This window comes from Cetorhinus maximus, chromosome 6 (genome assembly GCF_964194155.1).
Source record: "Cetorhinus maximus chromosome 6, sCetMax3.hap1.1, whole genome shotgun sequence".
Taxonomy (NCBI): domain Eukaryota; kingdom Metazoa; phylum Chordata; class Chondrichthyes; order Lamniformes; family Cetorhinidae; genus Cetorhinus; species Cetorhinus maximus.
Window position 1 is genome coordinate 128,711,114 of NC_135884.1, and position 13,468 is coordinate 128,724,581.

A 13,468-nucleotide genomic window follows, 5' to 3' on the forward strand; every position below is an offset into this window, starting at 1 on the left:
GTCCACCACCGAAGTTTCATACATATACTGCTTCACCAACAATAAACACTTGCTCTCAACTGTGCAAACCATGAGTCGCTTTTTTGATTCCCTTGACTTTCCTCCACCTTCCCCTCCAAATTGGGAGGTACCAGGCTTAATCTTGTTTGAAGGCAGTGCTTCATAAGTAATCCTGAAGGCATTGGACCTATAGTAGTGTGAGCGGTTGTTCTATAGTGAAACAGGAAATGTGAAAGTTTAGTCTCCAATGATCCTCCTGATAATTTTTTCATCCCAGCTTTAAAAGTCTGTACTGCTCTCTCAGTTAATCCATTAGATGACGGTAGATATAGTGCTGCCTTTACATTTTTGATACCATTTAGGCTCACAAATCTTTGAAATTCAGTGCTAGTAAATGCAGTACCATTGTCTGAGACAATTACTTTTGGCAATCCATGTATAGAAAAGCTTTGGCCTAATCTAGCCATTTGAAATGTGCGTTAATTGTTAGTAGGAACATGGTGCCTAGAAAAGGACTGACGTGATCTATGTGCAGTCTCACCCAGGGCCTACCGGGCCATTCCCACAGGTGCAGTAGGACCTCAAAAGGTAACTTCTGTAGTTGTCAGCATTGTCTACAGTGTTTAACCACCTTCTCGATATCACCATCCACACCTGGCCACCAAATGTAACTTTGCGTGATCATCTTCATCCTTGAGATTCCCAGATGTGCTCTGTGCAACCCTGCTAAGAGTGGTTCCCTTCCTTGTGAAGGAACAACCACTTGCACACCCCATAACAGGATACTATCTTGACTGTTCAATTCATTCCTTCAAGTGAAGGATGGCTTCAATTCATCAGGGACTGGTTCCTAGGACCATCCTTTCAACACTTGGTCTCTCACTCTAGACAGGAATCATAATTCATCCAGTTTCTTAATTGCCTTGCACAGGCTGGTGAGGAATCCAAGAAATTCATCGCTAATACGATCTCTATGGGAATTGGGGCTTGTTCATTGCTCTCCTGCAAAGGAAGGCGACTTAGGGCATCAACATTTACTATATGCATCTCTGGTCTGTGCAGAAAAGTGTATTCATATGTGGATAAAATTAGAGCCCATCTTTGAATTCATGCAGAAGCTATGGGAAGGAAAACTTTTTCTTCACTGAACAGACTGATTAGTTACTATAGTAACAGACATGTACGTATTGATGGGATTTTTTAACTTCGAAAATAATCGATAACGCTTCCTTCTCGATTTGCGAATACCCTTGTCGGCCGTTGAAAGGCTTCTGGACGTGTAACCTGTTGGCCTTTCTGAACTGTCGTCCATCTTTAGCGATAGTACTGCTTCTATGCCATAGGGGAACAGGTCGCAGATTAGTACCAGTTCCTTTGTCGGGTCGTAGTGTAAGATCATAAGACCATAAGACATAGGAGCAGAAATTAGGCCATTCGGCCCATCGAGTCTGCCCCCCACCCCCCCATTCAATCATGGCTGATAAGTTTCTCAACCCCATTCTCCCACCTTCTCACCGTAACCATTGATCCCCTCACCAATCAAGAACCTATCTATCTCGGTCTTAAATACACTTAATGACCTGGCCTCCACAGCCTTCTGTGGCAATGAATTCCATAGATTCACCACTCTCTGGCTAAAGAAATTACTCCTCATCTCTGTTCTAAAAGGTCTTCCCTTTACTCTGAGGCTGTGCCCTCGGGTCCTAGTCTCTCCTACTAATGGAAACATCTTCCCCACGTCCACTCTATCCAGGCCTTTCAGGAATCATGTAAGTTTCAATCAGATCCCCCCTCAACCTTCTAAACTCCATCAAGTATACACCCAGAGTCCTCAAACGTTCCTCATATGTTAAGCCTTTCATTCCTGGGATCATTCTCGTGAACCTCCTCTGGACCCTCTCCAGGGCCAGCATAGCCTTCTTGAGATACGGGGCCCAAAATTGCTCACAACATTCTAAATGTGGTGTGACCAGAGCCTTATAAAGCCTCAGCAACACATCCCTGCTTTTATATTCTAGTCCTCTCGAAATAAATGCCAACATTGCATTTGCCTTCCTAACTACCGACTCAACCTGCAAGTTAACCTCAAGAGAATCCTGGACTAGGACTCCCAAGTCCCTTTGCACTCCAGATTTCTGAATTCTCTCCCCATTTAGAAAATAGTTTATGCCTCTATTCTTCCTACCAAAGTGCATGACCTCACACTTGCACACATTGTATTCCATCTGCCACTTCTTTGCCCATTCTTCTAACCTGTCCAAATCCTTCTAGAGTCTCCCCGCCTCCTCAACACCATCTGTCCCTCCACCTATCTTTGTATCATCTGCAAACTTAGCCAGGATGCCCTCAGTTCCTTCATCTAGATCATTAATGTATAAAATGAAAAGTTGTGGTCCCAACACTGACCCCTGCGGAACTCCACTAGTCACCGGCCGCCATCCTGAGAAGGACCCCCTTATCCCCACTCTCTGCCTCCTGCCAGACAGCCAATCTTCTATCCATGCTAGTACCTAGCCTCTAACACCATGGGCTCTTATCTTACTGAGCAGCCTCCTGTGCGGCACCTTGTCAAAGCCCTTCTGGAAGTCCAAGTAGATAACATCCATTGGCTCTCCTTTGTCTAACCTACTCGTTACCTCCTCAAAGAATTCTAACAGATTTGTCAGGCATGACCTCCCCTTGATGAAACCATGCTGACGTTGCCTGATTTTACCATGCACTTCCAAGTATTCTGAAATCTCATCCTTAATAATGGACTCTAAAATCTTACCAACGACCGAGGTCAGGCTAATCGGCCTGTAATTTCCCGTCTTTTGCCTCACTCCCTTCTTAAACAGGGGAGTTACGTTAGCAATTTTCCAGTCCTCTGGGACCCTCCCTGACTCCAGTGATTCCTGAAAGATCACCACTAACACCTCCACTATCTCTTCAGCTATCTCCTTCAGAACTCTGGGGTGTAATCCATCTGGTCCAGGTGATTTATCCACCTTCAGACCTTTCAGTTTTCCTAGCACCTTCTCCTTGGTAATGGCCACCATACTCACCTCTGCCCCCCGACTCTCTTGAACTTTGGGGATGTTAGTCGTGTCTTCCACCGTGAAGACTGATGCAAAGTGCCTATTCAGTTCCTCCACCATTCCTTTGTTCCCCACTACTACTTCTCCAGCGTCATTTTCCAGTGGCCCAATGTCCACTTTTGCCTCTCTCTTACCCTTTATATATCTAAAAAAACTCTTGCAATCTTCTTTTATATTACTGGCTAGTTTACCCTCATATTTAATCTTCTCCCTCCTTATTTCTTTTTTAGTTGTCCTCTGTTAGTCTTTGTAGGCTTCCCAATCCCCTGGTTTCCCACTGCTCTTCGCCGCATTGTATGCTTTCTCTTTAGCTTTTATGCTGTCCCTGACTTCCCTTGTCAGCCATGGTTGCCTTGTCCTCCCTTTAGTATGCTTCTTCTTCCTAGGGATGAATTTTTGCTGTGTCTCCCAAATTACTCCCAGAAACTCCTGCCATTGCTGTTCCACTGTCTTTCCTGCTAGGCTCACCTCCCAGTCAATTCTGGCCGGCTCCTCCCTCATGCCTCTATAGTTGCCTTTATTCAACTGTAATACTGTTACATCCGATTCCAGCTTTTTCCTCTCAAATTGCAGGGTAAATTCTATTATATTATGGTCACTTCCTCCTAAGGGCTCCTTCACCTTAAGCTCCCTTATCAAATCTGCCTGACAAGTACTAACAAGTTTGAAGAGTGCAAGAGTTGTCCAACTTTCGTGAAGGCTTCTTCTTGGGGTGACTTCCAAACCCAACACTGGTTTTTCTTTAAAAATGAGTTTAGAGGGGCTAGGACCATTGATAAGTTGGGTTGGAATCGACCATAATAATTATCCATACATAAGAATGACTTGAGTTCAGAGACATTTTTAGGCGAAGGTGCCTCCTTAATAACTTTAATTTTCTCTTCTACCAGGTGTAACCCTTGGCCATCCACCCGGTGGGCCAAATAAACGACTTTGCTTGCCTGAAAGGTACACTTTTTTTTAAGCGCACCCCTGCTTCCAAAAATTGATTCAAGACTTCCTCCAAATTAGCCGAGTGTTCAGTTTCCGTAAGCCACGTTATTAGGACGTCGTTCAGATAGACCACGACTTGAAGTTGACCTTGTAGCAAACTCTCCATCATCCTCTGGAAAATCGCACAGGCTGAAGAAACACCGAAGGGCAGAGGCATTTATTGATATAACCCTTTGTGGGTGTTTATGGTCACAAACTCTCTGGAGGTATCATCCAGCTGCTGATACGTGTGACTCATATTTAGTATAAGTTGTTCCTCCTGCTAATTTAGCATAGAGATCGTCAATCCTGGGGATAGGGTACTTGCCCAACTTGACAGCTTTGTTTACTGTTAGCTTGTAGCCCCCACAGATCCAGATGGTCGGTTCCAGTTTTAAGACAGGGCCTAAAGATACTGCCCACTCTGAGAATTGAACCAGCTGTATGACCCCCAGACTTTCTAAATGGTTCAATTCGGTGTCAAACTTCTCCCTCAGAGCTATGGCACCAACCTTGCTTTAAAAAAACAAGGAATTGCTTCCAAGTCAACGTAGATCTTAGCCTGTAGGCCTTTGATTCTCCCCAGTTTGTCTCGAAAAACCTTGCCCTATTTCTTTAGCAGCTCTGTCAGTCTTCCTATTCGTAGCTGGAAAATTTCAGACCAATTTAGTTTAATTTCTTGCAACCAATCACGACCTAGAAGGCTTGGTCCTTTGCCTTCTACTACCATCACTGGGAGTTGTGCTGTTTGGTGCTTATAATAAACAGGTACAGTGGTAATGCCCTTCACTTGGATAGCTTCGCCAGTGTAAGTTTTCAATTTGGCTGAAGTCTGTTCCAAATTCAATTGTTGAGTACCCTTGTTTAAATATTGGAAGGTGTGCTCTCCCACTACAGTGGTTGAAGCACCACTGTCCACTTCTACCATTAAAGGTTTTCCATTTACCTGCAGATTAACAGTGATTGGCTCTGTCTTCCCTACTTTTACATTACGTAGGGAGTAAATGTCAGGATTGGTGGTTTCTGGTTCTTCCACATTGTGTACTTTGATTAACTTAGGTTTGCTGCCTGGGAGCCTGTCTCAATCTTGCTTTATGATGCTTCAGTGTGTGCCCTCTTTTATGGCAAAAAACCTCCTTGAAACACAAGTTTCAGGAGTATGATTGCTTCCACATCAGTAACAATTAATTTTCAGATTTCCTGCTGAGCTGTTTCCTGTATTTATTTTAAATGTTCAGTAGCGGGGGCTGTCTCCTGCTTCGTGGTGGAGTCCCAGTTTCTCGCACCACACCTGGCTGTCTGTTCCCGGCCCGACTGGAAAACGGCACCATTTTATGCACCTTGTATAGCCTGCGTGTCCTGTTCGGCGCTTTCCATTGCTAGCGCTATTTCCAATGCATTTTTAAAATCGAGGTTTACTTCAGCTAATAATCATCGTTGAATGGCATCATCTTGCACACCGCAGACCAAATGATCCCTGAGCATATCGTTTAGGGTCTCCGTGAGATCACAGAATTCAATCAGTTGTTTCAATTTCACCACGTATGTAGCAATGGTCTCCCCTGGGGCTCTAATCCTCAAATTAAACCTGAACCTCTGCATGGGTGACTGAGGTTTTGGGTTGAAAGTGTCCCTTAAGGTCTACCAATTCACCGAAGGTCTTCAAATTGGGGCATTTGGGACCTTCAAACTTTGGATTAAATTATAGGTTTTACTCCCACAAATGCTTAGGAGAAATGCTCTCCTCTTTTCCTCCCCTGTTATTTCATTTGCCTGGAAATAGATGGAAATAGAACCCAAGGCATTCTACATATTGACAAAAATCCTCTGTGAATGGTTCGAAGGAGTCAATCCTGCCAAAATGTGACATAGCTGGTGAGTATATCTTCCTTTTCTTCTGTTTGAACAAGATACTCACAGTCGCATAAGAGACGACACCAGACCTGATTTATTCTCATCGCCAGTTTGTTACAGATTAGATTTTCCAGACAGGTTTCTCATTAGCAACATCGAACTTTATTTAAAAGCTGCAGCAGCAGTTAGATAGTTCCATCAAGCTCCACAACTAGAAGAAGAACTCCCGTTCTATGGCTCCCTGCACTTAGAGCTGATTCATTCACACTGTCATGTGATACTAGACAACACAATAAGCCTTAAAGCTACAGTCATTAGATTCCTTAAAGCTACAATTACTACATAGTGTGAATGCATTTTTAGGTTTTTATGAACATTTCTGTCACCACATTTATGGAATTGCCAGGATTCGGAAATAAAGTGAGAAATGGAATTGGTATGATGATAAATTTTATTTTATTACTCCTTTCTTCACGTCCCTCCCTGCAGCTTCCACCATCCCCTTAGGTCCAATTATCCCACCATCCTCTAACCTAGCTCAATCTGAATACTGTAACTGGTCTTAACTTCAGGAGTGCAATGCTACAGAAAATGAACTAGTACATCCTAAAAATAATGGTTATGCAGCTGCGATTGTGAAGGGTGTTCAGTTAATGACTTAACCATGGAACGAATAAGTGAGTTGTTTACAATGTCATCTGAAGCACTCAATGAGGTTAATTATTCCTATTATTCTCTATACATCAGTTAATACCCAATAGTAATTATTTCCATGTTGATTTGGAAATTTGATCCATCACCAACTAATAAGCACACATTATAAAAGCCCTTCCTTAAATCCTTCAGAGAAAATCACTGTGTTAGACTCAGTAAATGAACCAAGTCATGATGGAAGTCATGTTCTGCTCTTGCAGAATGAGTTTATTCAGGATGAGTTTAGAATTGTTTCTTGTGTCTTATTCTGTTTTTTATATTAAGGCAATGCCTTGCTTAGAGCATCAGAAGGAATTTCAAAATTTGTGCTATGCGTTTATGGAACAACAGCTGAATTTTAAGGTTGCACAGAAACAGTGTGAGCGAGGAGGTGGGCAGCTCGTTGTTATCCAGAATGAAAAAATGTATGACTTTCTGCAGAACCAAATGCCAGTTGATAAGAAATGGTGGATTGGCTTAGTTTTATTGACAAAAAAATCAAGTCAGAGACCCCGTGTCCCAGGTAAGAGACAGATAAATGAGCAGTAGAAGGATTGGTGTATAAGAAACATATGTCAGAAACATAAGCCTCATTTGAGGACAGATTGTGGTGGAACTATTGCAATGTGCAGATGGGTTAGGGTGCCCCTTTTCATAAAACAGGAAGAGGGAACAAGTCAAATATAGGCAACAATTTGACTTTTTCCCTCTGCATATATTCCCTCAAACCTTTATCACAGTACCAGAACAAGTAAGAAGAATGAGATGTACTCCTTCCTGACAACTATTGAGGGCTTGAGAGAATACTTTGTGAATTATTTTATCATTTATCAAAATAAAATTAATTACTCCACGTGGCCAGTGCAATAGTAATAACTTCACTATTCTGATGTGAACTTTAAGGAAATATAATTGTGATTTAACTTAATTTATGCTGCTAGAGGTTAATTTTCCATACTTCAGCAGTAAGCACATTGTAACTGTTAGCTGAGGTATGCATGGCTAAATTCATCTGTCTTGGTGTGTTCTCATTTTTACAATAATTTATTCATAATCTCAGTGTTATCCTGGCTGGATGGATCAGTGCAGCTTCCCAGTGATGGGATTTCCAAACAAGGGGCAAGTTTATCACCCAATTGTGGCTACATTTCATGGATGAGTAGGTACCAACAGTGGGCCACAACCAGCTGTAGCAAAGCATTTCCATTTATCTGTGAATTTGGTAAGGAACCCTTTTTAATTTTTCCCAAAATTAAACTGTCTTAAGAAATGTAGGATAATCATTTGTTACAAGCACATTTAAAAAAAAAACACATTCTAACATAATTCCATTCTTTGGGAACCACATGTGCTTGGCAGCTTTTCAATAGTTTCTGCTTCACAATCACTGAACAGGTGCTGTTTCAGTCCACACTTTAGAAAGCAGGAGTGGATCATGCAGTTTTTTTTTGACCAGGGCCAGTCACTGGGCTGCTACTTATTGAGCAGCTATGGGGCAGTATTAGTCTGGGAATAGATCACCTTTCCACCTTCTTTCTAGCAAATAGTCTGTTTGATGCTATGCGACAAATAGGGTTGCCAATCCCCCAGAAGAACCCTGAAGTCTCTAAGAATTAAAAAAAAATCCTGGAAACTGCTGCAAGCAACCCATGGAAAACGAAATTTTCGTTTGTTATATAAATCTTGGAGATGGGAGAAAGTCACAGTTTGACTAGGGTGGGGGTATGGTTAGAAGATAATAGAAAATAAAATATTTCACATTGTAAATAAACTCTTGCATAGTGAAATATTAAAATTTACTTGCACAAATTTGCTATATAACCACTATTCTGAAGTTCCCAAAGTCACAGATGTTGCTGATGTCTTAATGATAAACAACACTATCTGGCAACTGTATCAACAAAGCAGGCTGAACAAATGATCAGACATCTGTTTTTCCAACTGACTTTATTATGAACTGAGCTCCAGGTCTCATTAATGGATTCATCTCTATTGGGGTTTGTTTACATAGCTGCAAAGAGGACTGCTAGCTTTGTTCATTGAAGTGGTTTTTCAATGTTTACTTGCTTATTTGGACAAGGTTAGGAGATGGTAAGTGGATTAGAGCTTTTTTAAATGAGAGTATGAATGCCTATATTTGATAGTTTTATAGCCATTTGGTAGTATAGATCTTGAGTATTGTTGAAAAAAGAGACATGTCTAAACTTTTCATCTTGCACTTGTCAGGACACTCACAAGAATACCAATATAAGGGGGAAAACACCAATTTATACTGTATGTGAAGAGAGTGTTGATTGATTGGCAAGTGGTGTTGCCATGGAGAATGCACCACTGATGGTGACTGACAGTTAACTGCCAAGCATCATTTAAAATGTAAACTAGGCAGCTTGACCCTGATTGGTCAAGGCATTGCCCTGAGGAATGAGTCACTTATTTTGTTTAGCTAAAACAGGCACAATGTATGTACATGTTCTTTCTGTCTGCAAAGAACAGGGCCCTGTGTGTTAATATATGTAGCTTCCAGTACACGCAAATGTGCCATACTGCAAGCCCGAGTGAAAACCTTAAATTGGTTGTCAACGTAATTCTTAGCACATTGAGGATCATTTAGCAAATGTTGTCCAAATCGTGGAATCTTTTCTGATGCTGGACACTGTGTTTTGAGTTTTGCAAGCAAAGGCTGGTTGGGTACAGTCTGTGCCTTGCCTGTTGCAAACAGCGATTGAAACATGCTGTTTGACATGATCCACCAGTCTTTGGGACATGAGGTCTACACACCAAGCATCACACTGACATTGAAATTCATATACCACATTACTCATTTGTGTGATAGGCAGAATGTCTTTTTGGCTTGACGGTAGTATCCTCTAAGTTGCGAATACCACTCGTGTTGCTACTGCATAGCAGCAATGTGGAACAGCTAGCTTTCAAATTTTTAAGATACCTCGCCCTTCCATGATAATCTGAGGTAGACGGGGCACTTTTCAAGGCCGAAAAGGGCTATCACTTATGAGCTTGTACGAGGGGCAGGTTTTTCAATGGAGTTTTGAAAGGCGGATTGTTTTGTTTTAGTTTCATAACCTTTTCAAAGACTTGCCAGTGTTATTACAAGGCTCATTGCTTCCATAACTAGTGAATACTGGAAGAATGCCTCAAAGGATCAGCAGATATCAGGACATTAAATCAACATGAAAATCAAACACAGGGACCACTACATTATTAGTATCTGATTCTCTATATTGTTGAATGCAGAAGGGGATATTATCCACTGGATAAAGTACTTTAATGCATTTGAACCCTTATATAGTGCTGGTCAATTTAAAGGTCTCTTAGCTTTTAAGGGCAGAGCTCTATGATCAATCGCTGCATTAATAATGTATTTAACTTATCAAACAACATCCAATTAAGACAGTTGAAGTTGGCGAGAGCTTTTAAACTTACACGCCAAAAGGTTCCCGAATGCACAGCAGGCTTCCCCCATGCTTTGCGAACTGACGTACCTGGCAAAGTTCCCACAGCCTTCAGGAAGCAACCTGCCTAAATGAAAATAGCAACCTAAGGGAAAATTGAATTTGGAGCAGGCATTTAAATAGTGAGGCCAATATCACTTTACGTGAATGTCAGGTTGTGATCCGCCACATTTCCCGACCCGATAAAAATAGCATGTGGCGGGAAAGGCCTGGCAAATTTAAATTTGTAGCGCTGTACTTGTCCCATCTGGTCCTCCCGGTGCTGATTTGCAGTGTCAGGAGGGGAAAATTCAATCCATAGTCTCTATAAAATATGACCACTAAGGTATGTACAAGATAAACTAATAGGTATGAAGTGAAATGGCAGATATATTGAATAGCTACCTTGCTTCCGTATTTATTAGGGAAACTAACAAGGTGGGCATGATATTAGAAGAAGAGAAAAAATATACATTTAAGGTACAAAAGGAGGGAGAGGATAAAACCTCTGGTCCAAATGGATTGCATCCATGCATATGGGTGTCCTTGTACACCAGTCGCTGAAGGTAAGCATGCAGGTGCAGCAGGCGGTAAAGAAGGCAAATGTTATGTTGGCCTTCATAGCCAGAGGATTTGAGTACAGGAACAGGGATGTCTTGCTGCAATTGTACAGGGCCTTGGTGAGACCACACCTGGAATATTGTGTGCAGTTTTGGTCCCCTTATCTGAGGAAGGATGTACTTGCTATAGAGAGAGGGCAGCGAAGGTTTACCCGACTGATTCCTGGGATGGCGGGACTGACATATGAGGAGATATTGAGTCGATTAGGATTATATTCGCTGGAGTTCAGAAGAATCAGGGAGATCTCATAGAAACCTATAAAATTCTAACAGGACTGGACAGGGTAGATGCAGGAAGGATGTTCCCGATGGTGGAGGAGTCCAAAACCAAGGGTCACAGTTTGAGGATATGAGGCAGACCATTTAGGACTGAGATGAGAAGAAATTTCTTCACCCAGAGAGTGGTGAGCCTGTGGAATTCGTTACCACAGAAGGTAGTTGAGACCAAAACATTGTATGTTTTCAAGGAGGAGTTAGATATAGCTCTTGGGGAAAAAGGGATCAAAGGGTATGGGGAGAAAGCGGGAGCAGGCTATTGAGTTGGATGATCAGCCATGATCATAATGAATGGCGGAGCAGGCTCTAAGGGCCGAATGGCCTACTCCTGCTCCTCATTTCTATGTTTCTACATTAAAAGATGTTAGGGAGAAGACAGCAGAGGCACTATATGAGAATAGTGCTAGAGGACTGTCAAGCAACTAATGGGAATTCCTATACTTAAAATGGGAGGTAGAGCAAGTCCAGGGAACTATAGACTAGTTAGCTTAACATTGGTGGTAGGAAAGATGGTGGAATCTTTACTCAAAGATGTAAGAAAAAAAACATCCAGAAACTCATAATGAAATAACGAACAATGAGCACAGATTTCAAAAGGGAAGGTCCTGCTTGATGAACCTTATTGAATTCTTTGAAGAAGTAAGAGAAAGAGTAGACAATGTAGTTCATCCAATATATTTGGATCTTCGAAAGGTCTTTGTTCCACACTGTAGACGCATGCCAAAGGTCAGAGCTTGTGGAGACATAGGACAGGTAGTAGAATGGATAGCAAGCTGGTTACAAAACAGAAGTGATATTAGAGGTGAAAAGAAAGTTTAACCAACTTTCCTTGACGTTTAATGGCATTACCATTTTAGAACCTCTCCCACCACCAACTGGAGCAGCCTTGGAGTCAACATTGACTGGAAACTTAACTCGATCTGTCACATACATAATGTGGCTGCAATACAAGGTCTGAAGCTGGGAATTCTGCAGTAAGGAGCTCACCTCCTGACTCTCCAATGCTTTTCCACTGCATACAAGGCACTAGTCAGGAGTGTGATGGAATATCCTCCACTTGCCTGAATAAATGCAGCTCCAACCACTTTCAAAAAAGTTTGAACCATCCAGGATAAAGCAGCCCACCTGAATGGCAACCCATTCAGCAGCTTTAATATTCATTCCCTCTATCACTGGCAAAACGTGGCTGCAGAGAGTACCATCTACACGATGCACTTCAGCAACTCACCAAGATTTCTTCAAAAACACCTCCCAAACATGCAACAACTACCCACCTACCAGATGCATGGGAAAATCACCAAATTCTCCTCCAAGTTACTTACCATCCTGACTTGAAAATATATTTCTGTTTCTTCATTATCACTGGGCCAAGAGGCTAGAACTTGCAACCTAATAGTACTGTTGGAGCACAATCACTACTTTAACAGCATTGGTTCAAGAAGATGGCTTACCACCTTCTCAAGGGCATGTAGGGATGGGCAATAATTGCTGGCTTTGCTATTAATGCTCACATCCCACAAATGTCTGAAAAATAAAGTGGCAAAAGGTAGAAAGTCGTGTTCCACAAGGACCAATGCAGGGGCTCTTGTTATTCACAATTTACATTAAAGATTAGGACTTGGGAATTGGAAGCACAATTTCAAAAATTGTGAACAACACCAATTTGTGGGGTATAGTTAATGAAGGAAAATGACGAGAAAATACAAGAAAACATTAATAACCTTGCAGAATGGGCATGCAACTGGCAAATGAATTTCAATATTGAGAAGTGTGAGATGGTCCATTTTGAAAGAATAAAGAGGTCACATACTGCTCGGTTAATAAGAGTATGAATGGAGTAAAGGAGCAATAATAGAGATACACAATCACAAATTACTAAAAGCTGCAATACAGGTTAACAGGCACTGGGGCTCAATTCTAGAGCGATAGAATTGAAAAGCAAAGATGTGGGGCTGAATTTTCTCAGAGTCAGGGAGACGCCTTTAAATGTGGAGGCCTGGACCCAATTCTGGGATTCCTGGCCCCATTCTTGGTGCCCCCAATTTTTGTTAGGGTGGGACAAGGGTTCAGGTTGGTTTGAACCACAGTGCATTGAGAGGATAGGCATCTCCTAGCCCTCTACAATTTTCATGGTGTTGGTCCAGCTTTTCAATGAGTCATGGTTCACGGCCTCTCAGAGATATCATGAACCATAGTCTAGCTGAGGAAATCTTTTGAAAGGCAATTTCCAAAGGTCTTACCCATGCCCTCCATGCCAACCTATACCCCTCCACCCACTCTCCCAAGGCACCTTATACCCTCCACACCAACCAATGGCACTTAAATACCTATTTAGCTAGCATACACTCTACACAACCAATGAACCCTATAGTAACAATGTCATGTGTGAAAAGGCTTTTTAAAAAAGTCACTCATTCATAACTTTCTTATAAAAAAACTCCTTTTGCTACAGTCCTGGAAAAGTGTCAGTCAACCAGTCCTTTAAAGTATCAATTTCAGAAACTGTAAGCACTTGACACTCTTTTAT